Genomic DNA, 22,996 nt, shown 5'->3' on the forward strand with positions numbered 1-22,996 from the left:
AAATTTTATAAATTTCTAAAGATTCAGCATTGGTTTTAATTCAGAGAATCAGTAAAAGTGAGTGTTTCTGTGTGCACATTCATATACTTGTCAGATACCCTGCCACTCCTGTCTCCTCAGATCTTTCAGTTTGTGGATTTTCCTTAAAAGAAAGTGAAAATATCAAGAAGAGATCATAAACATGACTGCAGTGTCTATTTTTTTCCCAAATTGTTTAGGGTCCAGAAACATTTAATATATTTGTACCCTTTTGTTCTTGGCCAGATAATTTATAGTATCTTAATAAGAACAGAGCCATTGTTTTGTTGTGGAAAACTTCATCCCAGATTGTGCTGAAAGTTGGGTGAGCAGGTGCCAGCTAGTATATGCCACAGATGAAAGTTGGGGACCTTCAGAGGAGTTACTGGCTGTCTATTTGTGTGTTATTAGTGGGCAGAAGGATTTGCTGCATTTTAAATTGATGAAGTGGATCTTGAAAAACATTTTTAGATTAGTATATCCAGTCTTCCAAGTGTACTATCAAATGTATTTGTTTCCTTCAGGTATTTTTGCAGTGTTGAAGGAAAAGTGCAAACGAATTCATAAAGCTTTACAAGGGTGAGTTTTATATATTTTCAACCAACTCAAAAGTTTATCTGCACAACATTTAAACAACTTGTGAAAAATTTTGAGTGTCACCTCTTTGGTTTTCAGTGCATTTAATAGGCTTGAGTCAGTTTGTCTAAATCGCAACTAAGAAACCAAAAACACAATTCATTCAAATTTGTCTCTGTGTGTGAAACCAGAGCATCCATTTTGTCATTGTTTTAAAAAATCATAACTTTGTTTTTCTAAAAATGATACAAGCTCATTGGCAAAATATTACAGTAGTACAGAAGATAACAAAGATGAAAAGAAATAACAACATGCTGCCACCAGAAATAACCAGCATAAACACTGGAGAATTCCCACACATCTGTACGGGTAAAAGGATGTAATTAGATGACAGTGGGTTCATACTGTCCATGCTGCTTTTTAGAAAATTACTCATTTTTTTAAGTTACTTCAAGAAAAAGAAACAAGTGAAATCAAAGTGAACCTTACGAGTGTTCTGTCTACTTTTGTCTTAACTACACAAGAGTAGTTCTTTAAGATTCCTCTAGAATTGAGAAAAACATTGAGGCTAGTGACATCTTCAGGCAGATTTCTTATCTTACAGAAAATGATCTCACCTTGCCTGTGGTTTCTTTTTGCCTTTCCAAGTTGAAACCTGCCTTCTCAGTCGTGGAAGTCCTATCCCTATTGCCAGATATGGAAACTAGAAACTTTTCTAAAAAGGACAGTTAATAAATAAGCGGGTCACAGATGTTCCAGATAAAGTAGGGGGAGAAATAATTGAAGTCTGGGTCTGACTTATGATCCTAACAAAAGTTCTTGCATGATTTGTGGTAGAGAGATATTATTGTTTCCAGTTACATTAGCTTATGAAATCTTAATAAACCAGCTCAGCCTAGCACATTGGAGTCACTGTCAATTCATGAACACCTACCTCAGGTGCCCTTTATTCTATGAGTGTTAATGTGTTTATTTTTTAAGTCCAGTCCTCTACTTTTCCCAGCTCTCTCTCACTTTTTCTTCTCTCCAAAATCCCTAACCCTCTGTCTCACTCCACCCGCTTTTAGCTGACAGCCTTGCCTCATGCTGTCACTTGGGAACTCCCTCATTTTCCCTCACAAACCTGTACACCTGCGGGTATCCGAACCAGTCTTCCCTCGTGTTATAGCCAAAGAAACGTTCCTCCATCCATCACAGCTCTCCTTTCTTAAGGACCGAGTGCCTTTGGTTGTGTCCTCTCCTTTCTCTTCAGTCTCTCCCCTTTCCTGAGTCATTTGATTAGCATTCAAGTACACTCTGCCCTATCTTGTCTTAAATTCTTCTTTCCCGTGACCCCATACTCCCCTCTAGCAACTAGCCCATTGCTCTGCTTCTCTTTGTAGCCAGTCTTTTTCCAGAGTTGTTTATGCCCTCTCCACATCCTCACCTCTCATGTACACTTGAAACTACTGAAACCCACCTCTGCTCCTGCACTTTACTCAGAGTGTTCCTGTGACTACCGAGGGATGACTGTATTTTCTGATGTTAAAACATCCTTGCATTCCTGAGTAAACCCCTCCTTGATTACAGTATATTTTTCTGCACTGTTAGTTAGGATTTTGAATTTTTATATCCATATTTATAATTTAAATGAGCCTATAATCTTTTGTTACAACAACCTAACATAACCTAGAAATCAATGTTGTGGTAGCCTCAATAAAGTATTGAGCAGTTTTTCCACTTCCCTGCATTATGAAGCCATTGTATAAGACCAGGCTTGATTATTTGTTTCTTCAAAGTTGAGCAGGACTCCTCTGTAAGACTCTCTAGACTTGGGGCCTTTGGGCTGGGTGTAGTCTGTGATTCTCTCTCTTGTGTCTGTATTATTTCCCCTTTTTATTTTCTGTTTCTGTCGTTTTCATTCTTACGATAATCTTTCCAGGATTTTGCCCAGCACGTTTTTTTAAGTTTGGTTTTGTTTTTTACTCATATTTTGTTTTCTTTGATTGATTTTTTTCCCTTATTTTTCTGCTTCCTTGTTTCATTGAATTGTGTTTTTTTACTCTTTTTTAGCTTTTTACATTTAGGTTATTGGTGTTATTATTTTCCAATAAATAGCTTAAAGATAAACATTTCAAAGCAGTAAGTATTTTCAGTGTTCAGTTCTAAGTAATTTTTTTTGGTCTCCTCTAATCAGTGATTTGCTTCTCTCATCTCTGAGGTTGCATTTGGGAGAGGAAGTCAGCGGCCTATGCTACTTTGGGTCCTTGCTGGAATCTTGAAAAGCCCCTAAATTCTAACAGATAATTATTCATGTCCAGCGCTTTCCCCACACTAAGCACATGATGGAGACCATGTCTGAATTGTTGATTGTTCTATCCCTAGGACCTAGACTAGTGTTTAGTATTTCCATTTGGTAAAATGGGTAAAGTAATATGGTAAATAATGTGCTCTCCAGAAAAATTTTTTTAAGTATAACAGGCTCTGAAATACAGCTTCTAACTTTCTGAACTCAAGTTATAATTCTCTGTCTGTTTGGTTTTAGTTAAACTTTAATGCGACATTCAGCATCCAGGCAGCCAGAAAGAGAGCATTTTGTTTCATTCCTTCTCTCACCAACTTGCTCCACCTAACATGTGAGATGAGCCCATTTGATCGAATAGTAAGCTCAGTTGGGTTTGTAGGTGCCTTGTTTGTATCAGGGAAAATCCAGGCCATTTAATTCATGTGAAATGCAATTTGAAAAGTAATTTTTTAAGTTCTCCCTGAGAGTACATGACCTAAAACAATTAATACTTCTTTGTGTACAAGTTTAACACATTCAGAATTCACCTAGGAAATGGGTTTTGAAAGCATATTTCTTAGTTTCTACAGTAGTAAAACAACTGATCTATAAGGTTTCCCCATATTCCAGAAGCCCTAGAGTCTGAGATTCCATGATTCAAATCTGATTTATTGAGAGATCCTAGTGTGATGCATTATATTTAAAGAAAGTAGACACAAATTAATGATGTTCAAGGGTGGTGTGAAAGGCAGGTGAGCTTAGCTTCCTCACTTCATGTGATACTCGGCACAGGTAGTCATTCAGTAAAAGCTTGTTGAGTCCTAAACATATTTGAAGAATTGAGTATGCTAACAAGTGCTTTTTGTGCTCATTTCATTCTAAGGGAAAAGCAGATCTTTCCAGGTAAAGCAGACTAAATGAAAGCCATTTAAAATGTTTAGCCCAATTTCAAATAGACATGTATCACTATTTTTGTCCTAGGAGATAGGTCAGAAATCAAACCATACCTGGCTAAATTATATGGCCTACAGTTCTCATAACACTGCAATAATCATTTGAAAATACAGGCTTTCACCCCTAAAGAAATCTCTCTTCCTTCCTGAGAAACAGCAGATTTCTGTGCTGTTAATCCTAAGAGAGAAGAAAATCATCGTAATTCAAGAAAAATTTAAAATTAAACATGTACACAAGAAGACAGCTTTACAACCTAAATATATTGTTGGTGACCAAAATATAAAATTTTAGTGTCAGACATCATCCCTGAAGTTTATAAAAGACAAGATACAAACTAAAGATTTAGCAAATAAGGAAGCAGCATTAACAATTATAATATGTTATCCATGGAGGAAACAGAAGTAATAGAAAATGATGGTGCAGACACTTCCCTAAAGTGGGTGATGAGGGAGGCCCTCAGAGGAGTGACCCTGGACCTGGGACCGGGCGTGTCTGGCGCTAGCCGTGCAAGAACAGGAGAGAGCAGGTGAGGAGAGGAAGCGACAGGGCAGAGGCCCAGGGCTGAGTGGGCCTGCAAGGGGCCCCTTGAGGAGGGGGTGGCCCCAGCCAAGGTGGGTGAGGCATGTAGACCGTCTGGTGGGAGGCTGGGGATGACGCACGTGTTCTCTGTGAAATGTGAGCCGGAGGGTCCTGCGGGACCGGGAATCCTCTTCCCCGCCGTGCTGCAGGGTGTCCTAGACTAGGAAGCACTGCCCAGAGCGTGCGTTTTTACCTCCCTTTGTCAGATCTGGAATCCCACCACATGATGTTTCCCATGGAAGTCCCAAGTTTCTGTCACATTCATTAATGCAGACTTTGTAAAATTATTTATATGTGAGAAATCTGAGCTCGGAAGAGGATTTATGCTTGTGTGTGTGTTTCCCTTCCTCAGCATTTCTGGATTAAAAGTGGTGGGTGAGTCCATTTCTCCAGCATTTCACCTCCAGCTGGAAGAGAGCACTGGGTGTCGAGAAAGAGACGTTAAACTACTTCAGGAAATAGTAACTCAAGTGAGTATCCAGTTATTCGGGCGAATCTCTTCATACCCTTCTACCCTGAACCCAAGGAATTTTTAAGGTCATTTTTAAGAATGCTCTCTTTGCCCTAAGAGATTGGGTACAACAGAAGTTGTGGTTATCCCTCTGGTGACATGGACTTGTTCTGATGCCCAGCCTTCCTGACGTCTGTCCCTGCCCAGTGGAGTCTGTAGCACGTCTCTACTGACAGGCTGCAGGTTATTCCATTGGGTCAATTTTCAGCTCACATTGAAGTTGTGTTCTTTGCCACATTGTATTAAAATACGCTTTGCTTCCACTCTGAATAATTAGTCTTCCAGAAAACCCAGTTGCTTCCTATTTACAAAGCCAGGCTTTCGCACATGTAGGTGGGGATGGCATTCTGTATGGTGATGGCGCACAACACCGGACAGCTGACTGTCTGGGGCTGAACACCCAGCATAGCTCAGAAACAGGTCGAAATAATCTTGTAAGCAAAAAGGAAGGAAGACGAGCCACTTCTTTACCATGCCTAACTTGGGAGCTTGATTTAAATGTCTGACTTCTGAAAGTCTTACTACTAAGTGTACCTTAGTTATTAACTAAGAAACGCATCACTAGGGAAGATCCCTTGGCCTTTACTGTTCAGTAGAGCTGCGTTCACCCAAGTCCTCTCTCCTCACTTTCCTCCTTCTGAAGAACGGTCAAGTGGCCCTGCAGCACTGAGCACCGAGGGTGGTGCTGCCTTGTACTTGAATCTGAAATACATGGCGTACGTATTTGAGAATGAAGACAGGCTTCACCCTGCTTCCCTGTCCTGCTTGTCCTGACGGTTCCTTTCAGAGGCTCCTTCCCCGAGTCCGTGCTGCCAGGCGTCAGGGTAGTGGTGCTGGTCAAGTCTGCCGTGTGCCCCTGCCCGGCTGTGGCACAGCAGGCAGTCACGTGGCTGCTCAGTGTGGAGACTGTGGTGCTAAGCCAGCCTCTGGCTTCACCGCTGGCTTCAGCTGACCTGTACCCGACGATGTGTGAACCACAGTACCTGCAGTCATTGATTCATGGAGAGCTTCTTGCAACTTGTGGATCATTGATTCGTGGAGAGCTTCTTGCAACTTGTGGCCTTCCAGAATCAGTTGTCCTAAAAAAACAAAATAAAACCAAACCCAGAATATGAGATTCCTAATTAAGGAAACGTGTCAGATTGTGAATGAACAGGCTGGAGTGGCTCTTGCCTTGCTGAGTGAGGAAAGGTCACAGATGTCTCCTCAGGTGCAGCTCTGCAGACTTGAAAAAAAACTCTTTAAAGGGGAAAAGCATCCCACAGACCTTTTTTACTGCCTCGGTGTTTTTATTGTCATATTACTTAAATGTATAAGCTATAAAAGGAAGTACAGCATCCTTTTAATTAGAGCTCCTGTACAAATGTAATACCAAAACAAATTTAGAAATTAAACATAAGCAGAACAGACAAGCCTAGTTAAGAGTCAAATTATGACATTACCTTCATGTGACAGCTGAGTTTGTTTTCTAACTGAGTTGCCGGGTGGTGTGACTGATGCTGACCGCCGCCAGAGCAGCCTTGTGAAGCTGCATGTCCTGTGTTGGAGTCTGTGGTGACGCCGTTATTATCCCAGAGCCTCCCCTCGAACCCCCTCAGGGTGCTTCTCTACACACTTTGTGTCACGGGACGTGGGCCTTCTCTAGGTGCCAGGGTGTCAGTTCCAGTCAGATCCACCTCAGTTCTTTTCTCACTGGGTAGCAACAGCTAAGGTCTTACTGCTGCTCTGTTCCAGAGGGAGACTCAGAAAGGGCATGTGAATCAAGTGACTCGATACTTCTCTTACATAGGTTATCCTCATAACAAAAAGAAAAAGTGAGTCTGGACAATTCACAGATCCCAAAATTACATCTGTGGGCTCCCACTGGATATTGGCTGTCTTCAGGAAATCACCTTGAGAGTTGAATGAGGAGAGAACAGGCTCTGGGGAAGGGAACAGAATACTATCTGGAAACTGCATTTGTAGGAAGGAGGAGGAAAACTCTTAGAGTTTCTTTGCATCATTGCAGCTTCCATCTTAATAAGTCTTTTGTCCTGTTCCTCTTTGCTTTTTCTTTTCAATATTTGAAAGAGAAAAAAGGATCGTGACACCGTAGTTCTTGTTTAAGGTTTGCAGAACTGAGCAGTTCTGCCAAATTTTTGTTGACTTGCTTGATAAAACAGTTTTTACAAACTGAGCTATGGTTTATACTGTTTCTTAATTAGACAGGACTAGAAACGGAGCCAGTCCAGATGTTTGCAGAAGGAGTTAACTTTTCCAAGTACACTTCCAGAATGTAGAATCAGCAAAAGACATTGCCTGCCGTTGTTTTCCATCTTTTCCTAGCAGAGGAAAACCTTGCCTCACAGCTTACAGAATGGCCCCTCTTCAGGCAAATACCTGCACTGCCACACGCTGGCAGTGATTGTTCTTTCCTTTACAGCACCCCTTGCTCTAGCTGGTTGTTCGTTTGTTTGTTTGTTTAAAAATACGATTCACGTTCCATAAAATTCACTCTTTAAAGTATACTGTTGAGTGGTTTTTAGTATCCTCACAGGGTTGTGCAGCCATCACTATCTGATTTCAAAACATTTCATCACCCCAAGGAAGAAACCCTTATAAACCATTACCCTCGTCTGACTTTATGCTTTATTTTGATAGTAATTATTTAATTTAAAAAAAAATGTTGGCAGGTAGCTGATGTATTGGAAAGCTGTGCAGAATGTGACACCAGACTCTTCTGTGCTTGGTAGCACTGTGTCCAAGTGTAGCACATGGGAATCAGAGGTGTTGTTGATATTTGACGTGTGAGCAATTCCTCTCTGAAATGATTCTGCTGGCGTTATTAAGTCCAGCTCTTGGTTAGCCTCCGGGGCTTTGTTGGTCCTGTTTCCCCTTGTCCTAACTCTGCTTTGCCTAAAGTGGTAATCACTCGTTACCTATGGCTGTTTAAATTAAGTCAGATTCAAAGTTCAGTGTTACAGTTGCACTAGCCATATCTCCAAGTGCCCGAGAGCCACGTGGGCCCCTGGCTGCCGTCGTGGACAGCACAGGATGGACACCTCCATCATTGCAGGAAGTCCTGTAGAGCAGTGCTCTCAAGATGATAAGATGATTCTGTGGTGTTTTGTTTTGTCTTTTAGCAGTTATAGTTGGAAAGGTGAATTAAAACTACTCTTGAGAGGAGCATTTCAGTGCACCTTCCTGTTTTAATGACCAGTGTCTGCAGTCCAGGCTGCAAATGTATTCCTTTTCCTCATACAGTGCATGGACAGAGGCATCGCGTTAACTCTGGCACGCTACCTGGAGAAAGAAGAGAAGTATCTCCCTCCTCCGAGGTTGGTAGACTTAAAATTATGACCTGAGTCATTGTTTTCTACTTTAAACTTTGTATGAAATGTATTATGTTTTGAAATTTTTTGAAAGACTGTCACAGGATAAGGAAGAATGTGTATTGTTAAAAGATAGAACATCACCTGTTTCTGTTCTTAAACGAGATGTTTTCCCATTTTAATTGAAAATCCCCTCAGGACTCTGTAATTAACTTAATGAAACATCTGCGATCCCAAGAACGACCTGGGACAGCCCAGGTTCGCATTGGCGACGACCTGCCACTGTGCTGCGGTAGCGTGTGCTGGGCCAGCTGTTTCCACCACCAGGATAGTCCTTACGGGGGGCGGGGGTGGCACAGTCTGGGGGGCGCTGCTCATCCCACCTCTGGCCCAAGTGCTGTGTGGTACTTCATCTGACAAACACGTATTAAGCACCCAAGGAAAAGCAAAGTGACAGTGGGGAAAACCTCTACAGAGGTTCAAGCGGCCCTCAGTGGGGAGGCACCTCGACTCATGATTTAAAATTGGCGTTCATTCAACACCTGATTCTGTCCCCTAAGCACTTAAACAGTGTAGTCCAAGAAGGTAGACACCCAGAGCTTGAGGGTTTCAGGGTCATGACACAGGTCAGGGAGGTCACAGAGGAGGAGGGCATGGTTAGATGGTTAGTTCTGGCCTGGGAGGGACTGAGGCTTCCTAGAGCAGGAGACGCTTAAGCCGAGCCTGCAGAATCAAGCGTATCAAACAAGCTGGGGTGGGCATCGGGCCTTCCAGCAGGGTCTGCAGTGGTGTGGAGACCTACAGGTGCATCTGGGGAGCCCAGAGCACGGGTTTGATGGAGAGGGAGCCTGGAGGAGTCTGGGAGAGACCCAGAGAGCACTCAGAGTCAGCGCTGTGCAGGCGTGGGGCCCTGGGCTGGGTTCGGGAAGGCTGTTCTGGCAGCAGCTCGAAAGCACCCTAAAGATCCTGCTCTCTCCGTTCCAATTACACCATCCAAAGTTGTGATCCTGTGTTTCATGAGGACGGGGGCCACCCTCGTGCCCTCAGGACTCTGGGCACAGCCCAACTCAGTGTGTATGTGTCCAGTGGCTGATGCAGATGTTTGCAGAGGGGAGTGAGAGGGACCCGGGTAGAAGTGCCCTGTCAGGCTGATATTTCTTGTCTTCAGTTTCCTGAAAACTTGAAAATTTCTGCCCCGCATCAAAGTATTGTAGGACTTCTGTATGACTTACTGAATTACGCTTGTGAACAACCACACGCTCATTAATATGGGAAACGTTGACTTCCTGCTTTGGGCCTGATACTGCTTGCAGTGGTAGATTTAAAGGACAGAGTTCCCTGCCGGCCTGGGCAGAGCCCTACTGCAAGGTTACCTGGACTAGATCGCTACTAGTGCAGGCAGGGAACGGCAAACTCCTGTCAATAGCAGGTAGTAAAGTGCTTCCAGCTTGCAGGACACAGGTCCCTGCCACAACTACGCAGCCCTACCGGGGCAGTGAGAAAGTGGCTAGGGACAGTAGGCCATGTTCCAGTAGAAGAGCTTCATTCACGAAAACAGGTGGCAGGCTGACCCTTGGTATAGACTCTCATTTGACTATCTTTTGTGTCCCTTATTATTTCTCAGCATTAGGATTGTGGTCACAGTGGAACAAACAGAAGAGGAACTGGAGAAAGCTGCGACCACAATCAGCAAGGTGGCCCAGACCGTGCTGCTTTAGTCTGGGGCCTGGTGTCCTCTCACCACGCAACACGCAGACAGGCCTGAGTCACTGCACAGTGAGCCACAGGGGGCCTGCGGGTACCAGATGGGGCGTCACTAGATGGTGTGGGTATCGACTCAGTGTATGACCACGAGAAGGATGCTGGGTACTTAAAAGAAAACAAATCCAAAAGCCCAAGAACTGATTTTCTTAAGAGAAAAACTAATGACAGCATATAACTGATATTTAAATTGTGCTATTTAGTACTATTTAAACGTTTTATTAATACTAGTATTTTATATTCTTTTTTTTGTTGTCATTGTTTAAAAATGGAGCTTCAGTGTATCTTCTTTCCCTTCTAATGATAAAGATTGTGAGCACTCCTTAATATCTCATAGAAAATTGTCTGCAACGTTAAGGCTTAGAGGCACTTCAGCATATATGATACAAAATGTATTGAAGATCTAATTCAAACACATCTTTTTCAGTCTTCGTCATGTGAAGCTCAATGTATATATTGGCTAATATATAAAGGAATACTTTATGTGTGATTATTACAAATTTTTCATTATAATATATTTGAATCCTAGAATTTTTATATACGCTAAATACTGATGTTGCACCATTTCTAACAGTGAATCTTAGCATCCCTAACCAGAGAATAGTCATTATACTTCCTAAGTGAGCAATATTTTAAATCAAATACTATTTTATTTTAGTATAATTGACCTTTACATTCGTTATGCGTTGACTTCTAATCTTTTCAGAAGAGGATTATTGTGATGATCCCAAAATAGAAATCATGTCCTTGATACTTTAGAATATCTAGAATGTATTCTTTTTTGTATAGGGACGTATAACTACAAGCTTTTTTTCTAAGCTAAAGAAAATGAGACCTTTATTTCTTTTCAGCTTATGAATTCCAAATATCTAAAAAAGATGTGAAAGCACTAAAATTAAAATTTTTAAGCTGTGCTTTAGCTATCTGTTTTTTCTTTAGCAAACCAAGTTGGGTGGTGTAAATGTTTGTGATATGTGCCACAAGGTAGTACATAAATATTACACTATTACTCCATCTCTTATTAAAGGGAAAGGAATAAAATTATATTAAAAATGTCATTTTATAATATATGTTCATATTAACAAATGGTCTTCAACATCTTTTTAAATAACATTTTTTTTAATGTTTAGTTTCTATTTTGCTTGAGGTATTTTGTACATATGTGCCTTGTGATTGCTGCTGCTTTAAAGGATACAGTACTCTTTGGGGGATGAATCTGTTTTGTTTTGTTTTGTTTTTTAATGAAATAAACCTACATTCCTGATAATCAGTCTTTTGCATATGTAATCTATTCAACAGAATAGTCTTTTGATTTTAAATTCTGCAGACCTAGGGTAGTATTCTCTGTGTGTGTGTGTGTGTGTGTGTTTGTGTCTTGGGGGTTTTTGGAAAATATTAATTTAATTTCTTAGTGCCTTTCTTCAATGTACAGTATCTGAAATTTCCTTGGTTCCTACTGATTTAACCCTTGGCCGCTTATGACTACAAAAATACCAGACCTATTATTTTTATAAACAGATTAGGATTGTAACTTTTCAGCTACTTTTATAATACTCTGTAAGTCAAAATTGCAATAATCTAGTTGTTTATTGCTACATTTAAAAAATGATTGGACGTTCCTGGAAAAGATGGTGGACATTATTTAACTTTATTAACATTATTTAATGCTCACACATTATTTAACTTCAATCCTTGAAACACATCAACACGAACCAAAAATAGAGTCTTTATATTAAAGCTATACAGTGACCACAATCTGGTAATATACACCACAGAAAATATCTACTGGAAGCAGTAAATTTGTATGAAGCAAGCAAGATGTTGAGAAACAACAGTCATCTCAAACCTCAAGCAGGTTACAAATTGCTGTTTTAGAAACAGAGAGAGAGGGTTCTGAAGTGCTCTATCAACGGACCTCTGTTTAGAAAGGCAGTGGCTGGGTGAGCAGCATGGAAACCTTTTGAGCTGGTTTCCACTCAACAGTTGCCCCCAGGGGAGAAAGAAGCCACCCACAATGGCTCCCTTTCTGTTGTCCACAGGAGGCTCTAGCTCAGGAAAAGTGGGGCTTTGAGTCAGGTTAGGACACGTGGACCACAGGCCTAAATATAAAGCTTAAAACTACAAAACGTCTAAGAGAAAGCACAGGAGGAGATATTTTAAATCTCTGGTTAGGCAAACATAGATACAATACCAAAAGCGTAAGCCATAAAAGGAAAAATTGGTAAATTAAGCTTCATTAACTCATTGTTTAATTTGTTCTTCAAAAGACAGCTTGAAAGAAATGAAGACAAGTCACAGACTGTGAGAAAATATTTGCCAATCATATATAATAAAAGATGTGTATCCATAAGTATAAAGAACACAACCCCAAAATAAGAAATCCAAAAGCATAATTTTAAAATGGTGAAAGACTTGACATTGCATCAAGAGAGACATTCAAATATCTAAACTCATGAAAACGTATTCGACCTCATTAGTCATCAGAGAAATGCAAGTTAAAACTACAAAGAGATACTATTACACACTAGAATGACTATAATCAAAAAGATAACACCAAATATTGGCAAGATATGGAAAAAATTGGAAACTACATTGTTGGTGGAAAGGTAAAATGGTACAACTACTTTGGAAAAGTTTGGCAGTTTCTTAAGTTAATACAAATTTGTCATGTGGGCCAGCAAATCCACTTCCAAGAGAAATAATAACAAACGTTTGTGCAAAAAATTGTACACAAGTATTCATAGCAGGATTTTTTTTTAAATTTATTTTATTTATTTATTTTTGGCTGCATTGGGTCTTTGTTGCTGCGCGCGGGCTTTCTCCAGTTGCGGCGAGCGGGGGCTACTCTTCATTGCAGTGCACAGGCTTCTCATTGCAGTGGCTTCTCTTGTGGAGCACGGGCTCTAGGCGCACGGGCTTCAGTAGTTGTAACACGTGGGCTCAGTAGTTGTGGCTCGCGGGCTCTAGAGCACAGGTTCAGCAGTTGTGGCGCATGGTCTTAGTTGCTCCGCGGCATGTGTGATCTTCCCCGACCAGGGCTCGAACCCGTGTCCCCTGCATTGGCAGGCAGATTCTTAACCACTGTGCAACCAGGGAAGCCCTAGTCATAGCAGGATTATTCATGATAGTCAAATGTCTGCCAACTGATGAATGAGTAAACAAAAAGTGGTATATTCATACAATGGAATTTTGGTAAGTGAAGAAACCAGATGAAAACAACCATGAAATTATGTGATTCCATGTATATTCAATGTCCAGAGAAAGCCAATCTAAAAAGAAGATAAGTTAGTGGTTGCCTGCGGCTGGGGGTGAGAATGAGATTGACTGATGAAGACTGTCAGCACCAGGGACCTTTCCAGGAGGTGTTCTAAAACCGGATTGTGGTGATGAGTGCACAACTCTCTGAATATACTAGAAACCGTTGAATCAAGTACGAATCTCTGATAATGAACATAGCTACTAATGAACTGACTTTCTTCCAGTCATTACATCAAATACTTTCTTATCTGTGTTGTCCATGATGAACATTTGGAAGTCTATGACTTGGAGTGGGTGGCAGGCGTCAGCACAGAGGACAGTATGCCAGAACAGAACAGGAGGCAGCCCAAGGCAAATTCGAAAACAGAACAGGGTCTGGTCGTAGCTCATTTACTCAATAGCCATGAGTCCTTGGACAAGACCCTACTCCTCACTGAACAAGTTCTTTCTGTGAAATAGAGAGTTGGGCTGAAGGACTATATTTGAATTATCTTAAATCCTCCTGCTGTCTTAGTGTTTCCCAGGCCAAGTTGGAAAATTCTCCTTGTCTCCAGACAGACCTGTCACTGAGAAAGAACTACCCATACACACCTTTCCCGCAGGGGATGTGGAGGCCCCTTTGTTCGGCCTCACACCAACCAATGTCCTATTTTGATGACAATGCACAAGCCAGAAAACTTCAAATCTTGGGTTCCATTCCCCCGATTGTTGGTACTTATCCTCAGAGTGACTGTGCCCTGAGCCCCACGCCATCCCTCCCCTGCTTAATGGCTTCCAAGAACTTCCTTGGAGGCACCCTCCATGCTGCTCGTCACCATGGGCCCCTTTGTCCTCTCACCCTCATTTAGTCCACAGACCCCGTGACATCTGAGGAGGCTGCCGAGGGTTCCATGCACAGTGCAGAGGAAGCCCTGGAGTCAGGTCATCTAGAGGAGAACCAGCATCACCACCTGCCATCCGTGTGAACCTGGAGAGTGGCTTAAACTGACTGTGCCTCAGTTTCTCCATCTGTGAAATGAGAGTAATCGTGCCCCAGCCCACAGAGCCGTTGTGAGAATTAGGTAGGTGAGACGATACATGGAAATACTTTAAATTGCACCTGATGTGTAGTAAGTACAAAATATGTGTTATTATTATTATTAATGATAATAATGTGATTGAGACAAATTGGCAAAAAGAACTCGATACAGGAGTGCAGATCTCTTACCTCTTACATGATCCAGTAGGAAATCACTCCAGGAGGGCTTAGGACTTACATGGCATCCAGGTCCGTGATTTTTCCTGCAACTGCTTTATGGAAGCCACCCCAAATACTGAAGACTGAAGGAGTATTTCTGTCCCCTTAATTCACATGCACGGCTTAGAACCAGCTTCCTGCATGTTCTGTTGACAATCCAGATCTCCTGGCGGTTAATTCCAAGCCCACCCCTCCATCTCCCACACGGGGGCTGATAGCTGAGAAACGGAGTGTCCCACCCACCCTGGGGGCTGGAGCTGAAGAGAGAGACCTCTGTTCAAATTCCCAGCGTGTTTAGGCTCTGATGCCAGTGAAAGTGAAAGAGGCAGGGAAAGTGTGTGTTGTCGGGTTTCCCAGCTCCTTGCAGGTAAGAAAGACTTGTATTTGCAGCTTGGCCCTTTCTCAGCTCACAAGCTCAGAACTAGTAGAGGTCTGGAGGCCAGACCTCCCAACAGGCTGCCTCCATGCAGGCAGGCCTGAGTGCCCTACCGGGATAGCAGAGATGTCTCTCTACCTACGCATCCTAACACTGCTGCTGCTGAGCTGAGTTGAGTTAGAACAGGGCTGAGTTGCCATTTCCACGGCTTCAGATCTGTGGGTGATACATCATTTTATGGCTGTCACATCTGCCTCTTCCACATTCTTGATTTCTTTTGCTCAAGTGAAGAGAAAACCCTCATTTGCCCTGTGCAGTCGACCCACAGTCTCTGCTTGGAGCTGAGCACCAGGGGATTGGTGAGTGCACGTGGCTCACGGTTCCTCCACATCTGTTTTCTGTCCCTTAGTGGCTGGGTGGCCTCCCGGCTCGTCTGACTCCCCAGCTTAGATGGATGTGCAAAGTCCTTATTCTTCGTCCCTGGGGATGAGGAGCCTTGCTTCCTCGTTGTTTACATTTTTAAAATTACACAGTGATTACATGTTCAAATTAAACATCCGAACAATAAGGAGGCATGAAGAATAAAACTTGAAAATCCTATTTCCACCCATTCCACTCCCCTTCCCAGGGGTAACTCTTATTCACAGTTCATTGGAGATCCTCCAGGACCAGTTTCTATTTACATATATACCTATATTCAAATAGATTTTTTTAAATGCAGAACAACAGCCTTGTTCTTGTTCCTTGTTCTGACTTAACCTAGGAATTTTTCTATACCAGGCCTTCATTCCTTTTACTTTATGAAGAGTATTCTGTAGTTTGGATGTGTTACAATTTATTTGACTAATTTTCTTTTCGTAGACATTTAAGTTTCTTATTTTTTTCCTACGACAAACAATGCTGAAATGAACATCCTGGAACATGTAACTATATGTGCCTCTGTGGGGACTTCTACGATGTGGGTTTTAGAATTGGAATCTTGAGTCCAAGAGTTTGCAAAGTCTTTCTTTGGATAGGTACCAACAAATAGTTTTATCAGGTATCTATATGACAAGTTTTTTTAAATTTCTTTTCTTGACTTTGTTATCTTTCTCTCTACAACTATTTCAAATTTTTATGCTATCAAGTCCGCCAGTCTCTTCCATTATGGCCTGGAAATTTTGCCTTGCTAAAAAGGTGTCCCCACTCCACAATTATAAAAAGGCCATCCTTTCTCCCTCAAATACTTCTTCGTATGGATCCATAGCCGCTTGGTGAGCCGTTTGTCTTGCCTTGGCTAATGTCAGAACTTTCCAACTATTGTTGATTTCTAATATGTTTTTGTATCTGGTAGGACAAGTCTCCTATCTTTCTCTTGTTCGAAATATTCTTTGACATTCTCACACTTTTTCTCTTCTGGAAGAATGTTAGAATCAACTTATCATATTTTAAAATCGGCACAGTTGTATCTGCACCATACAGCCTTCAAACATGTTGATGGAGACCTTAATTCTCTCAGGCACAAACTACCCGATGAGATCAAATGCTCCAACCAGCTGTGCTGATGGAAACCTCTTCTGAACATGCTAGAAGATCCACAGGGAGGGACTTCCCTGGCGGTCCAGTGGTTAAGACTCCACGCTCCCAATGCAGGGGGCACAGGTTCAATCCCTGGTCGGGGAACTAAGATCCCACATGCTCCACAGTGCAGCCAAAGAACAAAATTTTTTTTAAAAAGAAGATCTATATTTATTAATCTTTGTCCCCTCTGCCCCCTGCATCAGTGCAACCTGACCCTCATTGACCCGGTAAACATTGAGTGAATAGATTCTAGGACAAGAGCAATGAGCTCTTGTTACAGACTCACGGCGTTGGCTCTTCCTTACAGCCTTGTACAACCCTGAGTAAATAGCTTTACTTTATGACAGTTGGCTTTCTCATCAGTAATATGGTCACAGTCTTACAAGTCCTGCCTACCTCTCGGTGATTCTCAAACCAAATGTGTGCCGTGCGGTGTCAGAGCACGAAGAGAATGAGCTAAGGTGAAACTCCCTGTCTAATGAAATGAAAAGGGGACGAGGTGGAAAGACAGGTAAAAGCTCGACAAGAAAGCAAATGTTCTCCTTAGACTGTTTGCTACCCATCCCCCAACCACCCACAGAAGGCTCTAGAAGAGACAAAAGACATCCTGTTCTCAGGATCCCTGGAAGTCTTAGGGAGCTGCCTGGGACCTGGGGGAGTAAAGCACCTCCAAAAATGATGGATGAACTTCTGCTTAAAACATCTGACAGAATTGCAGAAGAGCGTACAGAGCCCAGACCCAGCAATGACTCCTTCTCTCCTTATCCTTACCTGTCTCTGCTCCTCCTTGGCCTTCTGTCTGTTGGAAATCAGACCAAGGAAAACGATGGTCCTTAACTGAAAGCTTACAATGTACCAGATGGTGTTCTAAGCACTTTTTCATCCTCAAGGAAACCCTGTGAGGTGGGGATTATTGACATCCACATTTTATGGTTGAGGAAATTGAGGCACAGAGAGGTGGAGTGACTTGCCCATCATCACACAACCAATAAGAGGTAGGATCTACATAGAACCCAGGTAGTTGGGCTCCAGCGACTATGTGCCCATCCACCAAATCACACTGCTTCTTATGCAAAATCACATTTTCAATGTGCCTTCTCTCTCTGTTGGTTACATGTATCTGAGGATCCTAAGAATCTTAGATATCCATCTAAGAGGTATATATTGATACTTACCTCCAAAGTAAGGTGTTTGGAGTGATGTTCAGCTAATGTTAATGTTAATTCATATTCAAAATGAAAATGCTTTGGAAACTATAGCGTACTTTAAACATAGAAGATTTATTTGGTTTACGAATCACTGTGCTGTATACCTGAAACAAATACAGTATTGTAAATCAACTAAATTTCAATTTTAAAAATTCATTAGTTAAAAAAAAAAAAGACTTCTGCATCCTAATTCCGGGAATCTGTGAATGCTACCTTATTTAGAAAAAGGGTCTTTGCAGATGTAACTAATTTAAGGTTCTTGAAATGAAGAGATCATTCTGGAGTATTGAGAATTGGCGCGGGGGGGGGGGTACCTAAGTCCAATGATAAGTATCTTCAGAAGAGAGACACAGGGGAGATGAGAAGACGTGAAGACAGAGGTAGAGATCAGAGAGATGTAGCTACAAGCCAAGGAAAGCCAAGGATTACCAACAGCCGTCACAAGCTGGTCATCTTACCCCAGAGCCTCTGGAGGGAGTGCAGACCTGCCAACATCTTGATTTTGGACTCTGGCCTTCAGAACTGTGAGAGAATAAATTACTGTTGTTTTATTACCTATCCCCCCCCCCCCAAAAATGATTTCTTGGTTTATATTTTTATGCACTCTCGCATTTGTATTTCATATCTATTTCATTTTCAATATAATTTTTTCTGTTCAATGTATTTTTGTGTTCTTGTAATCTGCTAAAAAGTCTTATAAAATATGATATATTTAATTCCTGTATAAGATTTATTAGATCTGTTTTTTATTTGTCACTTGTGTGTACCTATTTGAATCCTTCTATTTTGTAAATAGTATGTTGCCATCATTTTTGAAATTATATCTTAAAATTTTTATTCTTATGCAACATTTTCAGTGTAATTACTACTGACTAGATGACTCTAAGTGAGATATTTCCTTTAATTTTTTGAAAGATATGGATGAGGCTATTTGACATTAGTTCTTTTTCTTTTAAATTTAAAAATCAAATTATATTGAAGGATTTCTACTCCAAATGTTCCCACCTTCAGCCACACTCTCACGAGGCAACCACTTAAACCTTTTTCTCTTTATTTCTTCTGGAGAACCAAACATTTATCTAAATAATGTTATGTCTCTATTTCCTAATTTATCAGCCTTAATTAGGATCTCCTATTTCGAAAATATTTTGTACATATCTTTTCCCCATTTCTCTATTTGAATTACTACCTTTCATCTGTTCATTCTTCTAGGAGTTCCTGGTTTATGCCAGGTAATAACCCCTTATAGTTTCATGCAATTGCATTTCTATCTGTCCTCTATATCTTAGCTGTCTCATTGAGCAGAAGCGTGCATTTTGATGTAACGAAAGCTATCAACATTTTTTCCTTACAGTTTTTGCTTTTGAAGTTTAGTTTAAGGACTTTTCAACACTCTTAGCTCTCCACTGATTTCAGATCTTTATTTTCACATTTAGGTCTTTAATCCAGCTAAAGTCTATCCCTGTATCAGGATTAGGTAAGGGTCAAATTTCATTTTTATTCTTCTTCACATGGTGAGATTGTTTTCCCAAATCATTCACTAAGCAAACTGTTGTTTCTCCATTAATTTATTCTTATAGTTTATCTTATATTAAGTCTCATACAAACAAGGATCAGTCTTTAAGTTATTATGTTCCCTTGGTCTGTTCATCTGTTCTTGTGCCAATTTCACTGTCTTTATTAAATTATCATCTTTCAACATTTCTTAATATTTGGCAGGGCACACTCACCCTTTGTTTTCTCTAAAATTGACTTCACTATTCATAGATTTTTCTTCCTTCATATATGTTTTAAAATAAATTTTAGTTGAGTTCCTCAAAAAATATCCAAGTGGAATTTTCTGATATTGCATTTCATTCATAGATTAATTTAGGAAGAATCAACATCTTATAATATTAAATTGTCCAATCTAAGAGAATGGGGTATCTTTGTAAATATTTATTCAGATCTTCAATCTCCTTTATTAGAGTTAAGTTTTCCCATAGAGGGATTTTTGGATTCTTGGATAATTTCTAGATATTTTATACTTTTAGTTATTGTAATTTGTATTTTACTTTTATAGTATGTACTGGCCAGTTTTGCTGGTGTAGGAAAGCATTGACTTTTTTTTCAAATTTATTAGGAATTTATTATAGAGTAAATGCTCCAAGTAAAAGAAAAGAATTTTAAGATTGGATAGCAAAAACTTAGGTATATTAAAACTCCACATAATGTCCACTGTGTGTAAAGTGACATTAAAAAAGTATGGTAGGGCTTCCCTGGTGGCGCAGTGGTTGAGAATCTGCCTGCTAATGCAGGGGACGCGGGTTCGAGCCCTGGTCTGGGGGGATCCCACATGCCGCGGGGCAACTGGGCCCGTGAGCCACAACTGCTGAGCCTGCGCGTCTGGAGCCTGTGCTCCGCAGTAAGGGAGGCCACGACGGTGAGAGGCCCGCGCACCGCGATGAGGAGTGGCCCCCGCTTGCCGCAGATGGAGGAAGCCCTCGCACAGAAACGAAGACCCAACACAACCAAAAATAAATAAATAAATAAATAATAATTAAAGGTGCTAATAATTAAAAAAAAAAAAGTAAGGTAGTATAAGATTGAGCAATTAAGGAAAAGCAAACTGATATAACTACTGATATACTTACTGATGAGCGTCATTAAGAAGTAGGACAGCAGGGATCCTTGTTCCCTCTTCTTGCCCCAAACACGGGCAGATGTCTAGGGGAAGAGTTTTCATAACTGGATTCCAGATGCTTTTCTGTCTTTCCACCCAGACTGGCCACTACAGTTCTGCCTCTTCCAGGAAGCCACGTCTCCATCACCAAAACTGTTGGACTTGTGACTTGATTATTCCCTTCTTCCAAGGAAAGTTAGCCTGTTTGTCTTGGTTCCCTTTGTCTCTGAGTCTCTCCGGGGTGACACAGAGGGCCCACGTGAAGTCTGCACATACACTTGGTTGTCTCACAGGAGAGGAATGCTGAGGCTGTGGGATTTATTTCAGTTTCTTTGAAGTAGGAACCAAGCCTGCTTGTTGTCTCAATGGGAGAGATGAGCTCGTCTTTCCAAGTTCCTCGCTGCATTTTTCAATTCGATGTTACTGCTTCAATTCCAACAGATGTTTTTCCCCCAGGATTATCCTGCTGAATTGCTGGGTCTTGGGGGACTCCTCTTCTCTCCACTGTCCTCAAATCTTCTTCTTGTTCTAACCAAGAGATCAGAGTGGGTTTCAATGATTGATACCCTGCTGTGGTCAGGTTCTTATAGTTCTCTAGCATTACATCTCTGAAAAGAGTCCAGTAAAGTCCACTCTTCCTGGGTGAAGTCCACAGCCACATCAGCGAAGGTCACTGAGTCCCAAGAACAATTTCTCAGACACTCAGTCATCATCCTTTCTGCCTCTGTGTTTTCCTCAGGAAGGCAGAAACGGTCCTTAGAAAGGACACTTTTTTCCATTTTCATTTCTTGTAGGTACTGAAAACAATTCATTATATATATGATATACACATCATATTTGTATTAGATACCACTGGTTAAGACTGCAGCTGGACATTTGAAGAGAAGAAAGATGAAATTTTTTTTTCAGTTGACATTCTTGAGCTTCCTTGATGGATGTTGGAGAAGCTTGAGGCTCTGGGCTTCCCTTTAATTTATCTCTGGCTTATTCCTTTATGCGTTCAGTAAATAATTAAGAAGTTATGAGCAGTTGAGAGCAGAAACATTCAGAAACTGTCTTGGCATTATAATTCAAAGTTCCAAGCACACTCTGAACCACACGATGACCAGCATGACTCCAGCACTGATTTTTATAAGTTGATTTTGAAAACTTACTGAATCATTTGCTGACTCTTGTTTTTTTCTAGTTAGATGTTCATTATACCTCTTATTTCTTTTTCTTTCGTTGTAGCATTGTCCAGGATCTCCAGAACAAGATTAAATGGTGGCAGTGGTAGTGGGCACGTTTATCTTGTAATTAACCATAAAATAAGTTGGGAAGTGTTCTCTCCTCTTCTCTTTACTGGAAGAGGAGCAATTTGTAAAAATTGGTATTAATTCTTTAAATGTTTGGAGAAATTGTCTATTTGAAAACATCTGAAACCTGGGGGTTTCTTTTTCAGGAGCTTTTATTACAAATTCTATTTCTTTAATGATTATAGAACTATTCATGTATCTATTTTATATTGCTGAATTTTGGTAGTTTGTGGTTTTTAAGGAATTGGTCCATTTCTTCTACGTTATCAAATTTATGAGCATTGAGTTTCTTGTAGTATTTGTTTCTTATTATTTTAATGGCTGCAGGATCCTTTGTGACATTGGTGATTTGTGTCATCTCTCTTTTTGTCAAGAGGTTTGCCGATTTTATTGATTTTTTTTTGACAAATGAGTTTTTGGTTTCATTAATTTTCTCTCTTGTTTTTATTTTCATTGACTTCTGCTTTTTTGTTGTTGCTGTTTGTTTTGTTCCTTCTGTTTGCTTTTTGTTGTTGTTTTCTCCTTTCTTTTCTATTTCCAGTCTTTTGAGTTAGGAATTTAGACTACTGATATATTTTCTCTTTTCTAATGTAAGGATTTAGTGCTATAAATCTCCCCTCTCAGCCCAGCTTTAGATGAATCCCACCAACTTTGATATGTTGTATTTTTTATTTCATTTATGCAATTTTTTTATTTTTATTTTTAAATTTCTTTTGAGACTTCCTCTTTGACCCATGGATTATTTAGAAGTGTATTGTTTAATTTCCAAGAATTTGGAAAGTTTTCTGTTGTCTTTCATCTACTGCCTTTTTTTTTTTTAAATATCTTTAGTGGAGTATAATTGCTTTACAGTGTTTTGTTAGTTTCTGCTGTACAACAAAGTGAATTGGCTATATGTATACATATATCCCCATATCCCCTCCCTCTTGAGCCTCCCTCCCACCCTCCCTATCCCACCCCTCTAGGTCGTCACAAAGCATTGAGCTGATCTCCCCTGTTCAGCTACTGACTTCTTGATTTGATTTTGTTATGGACAGAAAACATACTCTCTATGATTTCAATTCTTTTAAATTCATTAAGGTTTGTTATATGACCTAGGACATAGTCATCATGGTGAATGTTCCATGAACACTTAAATAGAATGAGTATTCTGCTATTGTTGGGTGGAGTGTTCTATAAATGTCAGTTAGATCTACTAGGCTGATGGTATTGTTCACTCATCTGTATTCTTCATGATTTTATCTCTGGTAGTGCTACCAAATACTGCAAGTTGGGTACTGAAATACCCAACTACAATTGTGAATTTGTCTATTTCTCTTTTCATCTCTATCAGTTTTTGCTTCATGTATTTTGAAATGCTGCTAGGTGCTGCATACATACTCAGGATTGCTACATCCTGGTGGGTTGATTAATCCTTTATCATTATG

At 40.6% G+C, this 22,996-nt stretch overlaps 1 protein-coding gene and 1 pseudogene across 1 annotated transcript in view; one reads left to right on the plus strand and one right to left on the minus strand.

The window, feature by feature from the left end:
* LOC130708343 (serine palmitoyltransferase 1-like) overlaps nucleotides 1–11,240 on the plus strand; it is a 55,532-nt pseudogene extending 44,292 nt beyond the window's left edge.
* A 2,289-nt stretch (nucleotides 11,241–13,529) lies between these two features.
* Nucleotides 13,530–22,996, minus strand: part of LOC103000102 (serine palmitoyltransferase 1-like) — a 241,929-nt gene continuing 232,462 nt past the window's right edge. Inside the window, exon 14 of the mRNA XM_057547879.1 lies at nucleotides 13,530–18,134. The gene's annotated coding sequence lies outside the window, so the exon portion shown is untranslated. The remainder of the gene's footprint in view (nucleotides 18,135–22,996) is intronic.

Source organism: Balaenoptera acutorostrata, chromosome 6 (assembly GCF_949987535.1).
Source record: "Balaenoptera acutorostrata chromosome 6, mBalAcu1.1, whole genome shotgun sequence".
NCBI classification, from domain to species: domain Eukaryota; kingdom Metazoa; phylum Chordata; class Mammalia; order Artiodactyla; family Balaenopteridae; genus Balaenoptera; species Balaenoptera acutorostrata.